Source organism: Balaenoptera borealis (genome assembly GCF_965194805.1).
Source record: "Balaenoptera borealis genome assembly, chromosome: 3".
In the NCBI taxonomy this organism is placed as follows: domain Eukaryota; kingdom Metazoa; phylum Chordata; class Mammalia; order Artiodactyla; family Balaenopteridae; genus Balaenoptera; species Balaenoptera borealis.
This window is the reverse complement of record NC_138866.1, coordinates 167814073-167821871: the sequence shown is the minus strand read 5'-3', so window position 1 is coordinate 167821871 and position 7799 is coordinate 167814073. Positions and strand designations below refer to the sequence as shown.

Below are 7799 nucleotides of genomic sequence, written 5' to 3'. Positions count from 1 at the left end.
TTATTTTCATTTGCGTTATGAAGCCACTCTGCCAGCTGGGCATTCTGCTCCCTCCCTTTTTTAAGGTGTTGAATGTCAGTAGTTACCATACACAAGATAGCAGTCACAGGAATTTAAAAGTCTCATACTCAAGCAGGCATATGTAAAGCAAAGGGGAGTCCTGGGTAAGGGATCAGACCCAACAGCAAAAGTGATCTTTGAAGACTGAGGAGAAGAGAGAGAGAGCACACAGACTGGGGGACAAATATTTATAGGACAAGAGCTCCACAATGAGATTTTCATATGATGCTAGGGAAAGTCTAATTTCAGGCAGCCAGTTCCAGTCTGAGAGATCCAAATGGACATAGCAGGGTGCTGTGCATGCAACTTAATAAAGTGCAGCAGGAGTGAGTGCCAGTTGCATTTACTGTTCCCCACCCAGTGAATTCAGATGACTATCAGTTTTCACAATTGCTCTGTAAGTGTTCACTGGCTTCATTAAATGACTTGATGTAAGTGTGAGTTTTCTGGGGGGGTGACTCAATTCTACTTCTCCACAATTTGTTCCTTCTGGCGTTTCATTCCTTTATTGCTCCCTTCTTTCATTTTTTTCAGATTAATCAAATATATTTCTAATGTTCTCTCCTTTCTTAATTATTTAGTTGTACATCATTGTATAATCTGCAGCCTTAACTTACAATAGCCTACCTTAAATTAGTATTTTTATTACTTCCCAAACAATGCAAGCATTTGGTATTTTATCTCCATTTACTGACCCATTATTTATGGAGTATAATTTACATCTATGTGTCATTAACTCACAGATATTATTATTGTTCTTTACTCTTCCTCCAGTTTTGTGCTTCCTTTTGGAATCATTTTCCTTCAGCTTGAAGAAGTTTCTTCAATGTTTCTGACAGTTCTAGTTGTCTGGAGAAAATTTTTCTCAACTTTTGCTTGTCTGAAAATGCCTTTGTTTTTGCGTTCAATTTTGATCTCCATTTTGCTGCCATTTTCTCATAGAACTTTAGCTTTTTTTTTCTTTTACTTTAGCATTTTACAGATGTTATTCTATTGTCTTCTTGCTTCCATGATTCTTGTTGAAATGTCAGCCATCAATTTTATTGTCCCTCATTTAAATGTAATGTGTTTTTTCCTCAGGCTACTCTAAAGATTTTTTCCTCTGTTTCTGTTTTACAGAAATTTGACTGTGATGTACCTAGGGGTGGTTTCTCTGTATTTATTCTACTTATGGCCCTCTGAGTTTTGTGAATCTATTGGTTTGTGTCTTTAATCATTCTGGTTCCATGATGGCTTACTCACATCTGGTAAGTTGGTGATATCTGTCAGCTGGTAGCTTAGCTGGAGCTATTGGCTGACATTCCTCTCCACATGGGCCTCTCCATGGAGCTGTTTGGATATTCTCACAGCATAGAGTCTGGGTTCTAAGAGGCAGGGAATGGAAGCTGCAAATCTCTTAAAGACTGGATTTAGGATTTGTTACAGCAACACTTTTGCAGTATTTTATTTGTCAAAGCAGTCACTTAGCTTGCCCAGATTCAAGGGTAGGGGACATAGATCCCCAACTATCAATTGCAGAAATGTCTAAGAAGTTGTAACTCACCACACTGCATGCTATCCCAGAACTAACTAAATGTCCTATGAGAAAAACAGACCACAGTTTTAGATCTCCTACATTTCTAATATGTCATTTCAGCCTTTCACAATCACCAAAAGTCTCACTAGTTTCTCTTGCCTTTAAGAGAGTGCCTCTGAGTGGGTCACTCCAAGTATAACCTTCAGTCTGGGCCCAGAGTCTGAAAATATTCTCAGAGCTGAAATTACTCACCTCTGAATGGCATTCCCTTGGCTGGGATTCAAGACCATCTTTGCTGCTTCCAAAGCTCTTCAGCAACTTGAAACCATGGTTGTTATTGAGACTGCCTAGTACAACATATTAAAGTAAGAAAAGAAGAGGGCCCAAGAGAGAATCTCAAGAACCTCCAAAGCTAAAGAGATAGATGTGAAGATTAGACTGAGAAACACCAGCCAGAAGGATAGGAAGAAAAGCAGGAGAGGGCAGAGCCACAGAAGCTAAGGTTGAGTGTTGAATAGGTGAGAGTGGTCTCCAGTGCTGCAAAGAGGATGGTAAGATAAGGAATGAAGCCTGCATTGGATTTAGGGACAGAAAGACAGGTGCAAGGAGTGTTTTGGTACAAGGATGGGTGTAGAAGCCAGAAGGACATGAGGTAAGAAGTAAAAGGGAGGTGATTGATAAAGTGAAGACAAGGTGAGTGGGCAACTCTTTCAATGGATCTAATTGTGAACAGGAGGAGAAAGATAGGGTGATATGTAAAAAGGGACATGAGATTGAGTGGAAGTTTATTTTTTTATTTGAATATAGGATAAACTTGAATGTGTCTGAATGGTAATGGAAGGAGGCCAATAGAAAGGAAGGAGCTGAAGGACAGGAGTAAAGACGCAGACGTAGAGAATGGACTTGAGGACATGGGGAGGGGGAATGGTGAGCTGGGACGAAGTGAGAGAGTAGCATTGACATATATACACTACCAAATGTAAAATAGCTAGCTAGTGGGAAGCAGCTGCATAGCACAGGGAGATCAGCTTGGTGTTTTGTGACCACCTAGAGGGGTGAGATAGGGAGGGTGGGAGGGAGACGCAAGAGGGAGGGGATATGGTGATATATGTATACATATAGCTGATTCACTTTGTTATACAGCAGAAACTAACACAACATTGTAAAGCAATTATACTCCAATAAAGATGTTAAAAAAAAAAAAAGAAAGAAAGAAAAGAAGGGGCCGAAGCTGTAGAAGACAAAGGGGTAACTGAAGAACAACAACATCTCTTGAGAGGCAACAAGAGATCTGATCCAGAGCAGTGGTGGAGAAATCAGCCCTAGGCTAAGGTTAGCATGGTGGGAGTGAAGAGGAGCTGGGTGAATTCTTCTCTTCTATTAAATTAGGAAACAAAAAGTAAAGAATGGGATGCCCATGCAGCTAAGTTTTAGGTAGGGTAGCAGAAAATAGTGGGGGGTCCTAGAAAATTATTCCATTTACTTTAGTGAAATAGGAATATAGCTCCCTGCTAAAAGTATGAGAAGGCATGCAGAGAGGTAGAAGATTTGAGAAGAGATGAGGTTTGAAATAAGCACTGTGGGGAATAAGAAAGATATATAAAGATTACTGGGCAGCTTTGAGTCTAACTGAGGTTATAAATCAGCATCACCAGCCTGAGAGGTTTTTGATATAAGGAAACATAGAAGTCAAACAGCTAAGCTAACTTGGAGTTGGAGTTTTATGGAGCATGTGTCACAGAAGAATAATAGACCAAAGAAACTGAGAATTTTGGCAAACAAGTGCTTGAAGCAATGGTCCAAGTAGTCTAGGCTGGAAGGTTGGAAAGTTATGATAAAGTGGTAGAATGGAATAAATTAAAGCAATCAGAGTTGCATGCATGAGGTCAAAGATCAGGAGTAGTGAGAGTTAAGGTAGACGTTTATGGCCAGAGATGAAGACATGGAAAATTAAGCTTTCAGAGGCAGAAGAGTTCTGCGTGATGGCAAAGCACGTACAGCAGACACCTGAGCAGGGGGCTAAAGTGAGGGGGTGATAAAAGGCCATTGACGCTGAGGGAGTCTGAGAGCTTCAAGGTTTGGTTGCCGAACCAGCAGTACAAATGAAACAATAAGACATGCTGACTGGATTAGAGGTGTTGATGGGGACCAAGAACCAGATTCCCAAGTGTGTGACTGAGAGGTCAGCCCAGGGAGCGAGTAAGTGTCAGCAACAGAAAGAGCAAATGAGTGTTGGCATAGATGGGGCAGTACTTCCAAGCTGCAGGAGAGAGGACCAGCGCAGTGTCGGAAGTGGCATTGGGCTTCCAGAAGGATGAGGACTCCATCTTCCAAGACTGTGGTCCATGGAGTGACCACGGGTCAGTGGGCACCATCTTTTTATGGGGAGCACAGGCAATACAGTAAGTCCCCTACATACGAACCTTCAAGTTGTGAACTTTCAAATGTATGAACGTGCGTTCGCATGTCTAATCACGTAAGTTAGTTCACGTATCTGGTGTACATTGTCACGTGTGTGCATCCTCTACAAGTAGTTGTGCTTTTGTGTACTTTACTGTACAGTACTGTACAGAGTACAGTATACAGTATCTTTATTTCTTGCCTGTTTACTCGATGCCAGCCCCTGTATGCCAGCTGTTGTACTGTACTACTGTACTTTTCAAGGTACTATACTGTATGATTAAAAAGTTTTCTTTATATTTTGTGTTTGTTTGTTATGTATTATTTGTGTGAAAAGTATTATAAACCTATTACACTACAGTACTATATAGCCGATTGTGTTAGTTGGGTACCTAGGCTAACTTTGTTGGACTTACGAACAAATTGGACTTACGGAACAGAACTCACTCATATGTAGGGGACTTACTGTAAGGGTCTTCAGGGGTAAACCAGCTTTCAGCTGCAGCAAAGAGAAGCTGTTCCTGATAGTGTCATCTGCCTTCTGCTGTCACGGGGAATAGACGGGCCTCTGCCGAGACAATAGGCTGTTTTCAGATGTGTGCTTATGACAGCTGCCCTGACCAAGAGGGGGTATGTCCGGCATCACTCCCTCCAAACCCCTCACCCTTCTGAAGATGCCAAGGAGCCCCCGGACCCTGGAGCCCGCAGCGTGTTCACTCAGGCAGGGCTACCTTCCTGGGGAGTGGTCTGTTGGCCTGGGCAACCAACAGCTTCTCCCTCCCCCTGTTCTCATTCTCTGCTAAAGCATTATGACATTCATTGTCATGGGTTAGTGCAGAAAGAACAGAGGCAGACTTCAGACATAAATGGACATTCAGTTCATGGAAGACCAATGGCTCCGAGTGCTACCAAATTAAAAATTCACTTTGGGGCTTCCCTGGTGGCGCAGTGGTTGAGAATCTGCCTGCCAATGCAGGGGACACAGGTTCGAGCCCTGGTCTGGGAAGATCCCATATGCCGCGGAGCAACTAGGCCCGTGAGCCACAATTGCTGAGCCTGCGCGTCTGGAGCCTGTGCTCCGCAACAAGAGAGGCCGCAATAATGAAAGGCCCGCGCACCGCGATGAAGAGTGGCCCCCACTTGCCGCAACTAGAGAAAGCCCTCGCACAGAAACGAAGACCCAACACAGCCATAAATAAATAAATAAAAATTGTATTACTTTAAAAAAAAAAAATTCACTTTGATTTTGACACAGTAAGGTGAGGCAAGGACTGTGTCATCATGTGCTCTCCTGAGAGCTTAGGGCTGTGTGAGCAGAACATGGCAGCTGTGCTTCCTACTGATATAAAGGTGATGCAGTTCCTGCAAAACAGGATCAGGCATCTCTTTGAATTAAAGTTGTTCATCTGAATGTCACTGGTTTTATAGGTTTGCTTCTATTTTGTTTGCAGGTTTTTTCGAAGCCTAGGTACTTTACTATTTAAATAACATTATAATTCAACACTGGAATCTACGGATTATTTTTCTGGAAAGAGGATCTATCTGTACATTCCTCTACTGTGAGAAACAGTGACACAAAGAAAGCCCAACAGTACAGAAGTCTCGGCTGAAGTCCAAAGACAGCAGTTGCACTGGGCCAAGCCTTGCAGATCCTCCATGTTTGCCTGGGGGGCTTGAGGATGAGATCATAGGTCTTTAGAGTCTTCGCTCCAAATGCCTGGGAAAGAAGAACTCAGTTTTGCAAACACTTGTCTTGTTCACGCTCTGCTTTCGGTTACTAAAGAAGGGACGGGAGGAGGGAGGGGAGAGATGATTTCATCTATGTCTGGGGGTACCCTGGGGAACATGTGTATGGAATTACACTGACTCTTACAAGCACTTTTAGTTTGCTATGCCAGCAATTCAAGGATGGCAGACTGCAAGATACCCTAGACTATCAAGATGGCCTCCACGCAAAGTGCTTGGAAATGCCACTTGTAATCTTAAAGCAAAACCCACCTTCCCTCTTCAAGAATAGTCAGCAGTTTAATTATGCTAAGTACTTTTCACCCCAGGAGACTTCCAAGTTGCTGTATTAAGCAACAGAGTAGCATTCTTTTAAGGCTTAAGGCTATACATTTAGAAAGCTGATAAGTGTCTCACATCAGAAAGCCTAAAGTCTTTTAGGTAATTTCCAAGGATTGCATTTTACAAACACACTTTCCAATTCAAGCAAAGAGAAGCCCTAATACCCTAGCTCTTTACAAATCCTCCTTGGCCTTGCTAAGGTTTCCTAGGTAAATACGGATGGAGACTTTTACCAACAAAGACAAACATTTGGTTGAACATGTAAATGCAATTGTTCAGGCTGTAAATTAAATTCAATTATGTACAGAGAGTAGTATCTTAAGCCTCATGCTAATTATACTTGTGAGTTTCAACTCATTAAACTCGGATAATGCTCAGAAAGAAGAAATCTGGCAGCAGCCAGCCGTGCATCCCACCGGCCTGTCCCCCTTAGCCACTGGAGTTCTGCATGTTGGCAAAACCATTTGATATCCAAAGAGTCTAAGAAAAGTAGAGAGAGACATGCGGGCTGTGATGATGGAAAGTGTAACCAAGAGTAGAGCTGCTGTGCACCCCACAAAGGTACTGAAAAATATTGCCTCAGAGTACAAAGAAGCAGAGGAGGCCTTCCGAGGGAAATGCTAATACTGAGAGGTGATGAATCTGTCCTCACATCCAACCAACTCACTCCCAGGGCAACAGTCCAAAGCCAGGCAGATTCCATTGCTCCTCTCCTTGGTGGGGCCATTCCACTCTTGGCTGGCGCTCTCCCCACGCGGCAGAGCCGACTCAGCACTCCGTTGGTCACTGGGGCCTTGTCACCTCTTTCAGCATTGCTTCTCCCTTTTGCTGTTTACTCTCACCCCGACTTTGACCCCTTGGTGACCGAGTTATCTGATAACTGCATTCCTGGGAAGGGGAAGTATGCTAACCAAGCCAGGAATGTTTGCAATTTTTTAAAGGCCTCATGGGGAGCACAGTTTCAGCCCAGAGAACAAATTGCTGAGGCTGAAATTTCAAGTGTTCATCAAGGAGATGTGACCAGAGAGGCAGCCCTTCCTACAACCTCCAAATCACAGGCTGTGGGTCATTCCTACCACTAGGCTGGCCCTGATCCTAGGCGTTGGATTTGTTCAAAAGATGTTGATCCTAAAAACCAGGCATTGTACTGGGCTCCTGCTCTGGAGAAGATCTTAGAGAGAGAGAGAGAGAGAGACATGCACTTCTTGAAGAGCAGAGAGATCTCTGAGTCTAAATTCACTTTTAGCCAAAGGATTTTGTCATATCCTAGACATCCAAGATAATCTCAGATATTCTTCACAATGTTTTGAAGACTTGGCACTGAGTCCCTGTGTCAGTTATCTATTGCTGTGTAACAAACTGCCCCAAAACAGAGTGGCTTAAACAAAAATCCCTTAATTAGCTCATTATTCTGCTGAGCCATTCTTGCCTTGCCCCGATGGTCTCTGTTGGGCTCTGTCACGTGACTGTACTCACTTGACAGTGTACTCACTTGACAGTGAGGCTGGCTCGTCCCTATGGCCTCACTCACACGGCTGGTGGTTGGCTGGGTGTTGACTGGGATAATATGGGGCACTGGGCCACGTGCCTCTCATCATCCATGAGGCTAGCCTGGGCACATTAGCCTGGCAGAGGCAGGGCTTCAAGGGTAGCTAAAGGTCAAGCCCAATGTGCAAACACTTTTCCAATGTCTGTGTCAGCTTTGCTGCTGTCCCACTGGTGCAAGCAAATCACATAGCCCAGCCCGACCCATTGT

General features: G+C 43.6%; 1 long non-coding RNA gene across 1 annotated transcript; it reads right to left on the bottom strand.

Annotated features, from left to right (window-relative positions):
- Positions 1 to 555: 555 nt before the first annotated feature.
- On the bottom strand, positions 556 to 7522 carry LOC309625744. The gene is made up of 2 exons (XR_014242726.1): positions 5228 to 7522; positions 556 to 4913 (listed from the first exon to the last, which is right to left on the bottom strand). It is a non-coding gene; the product is annotated as an uncharacterized lncRNA (long non-coding RNA).
- Between the last annotated feature and the right edge of the window lie 277 nt (positions 7523 to 7799).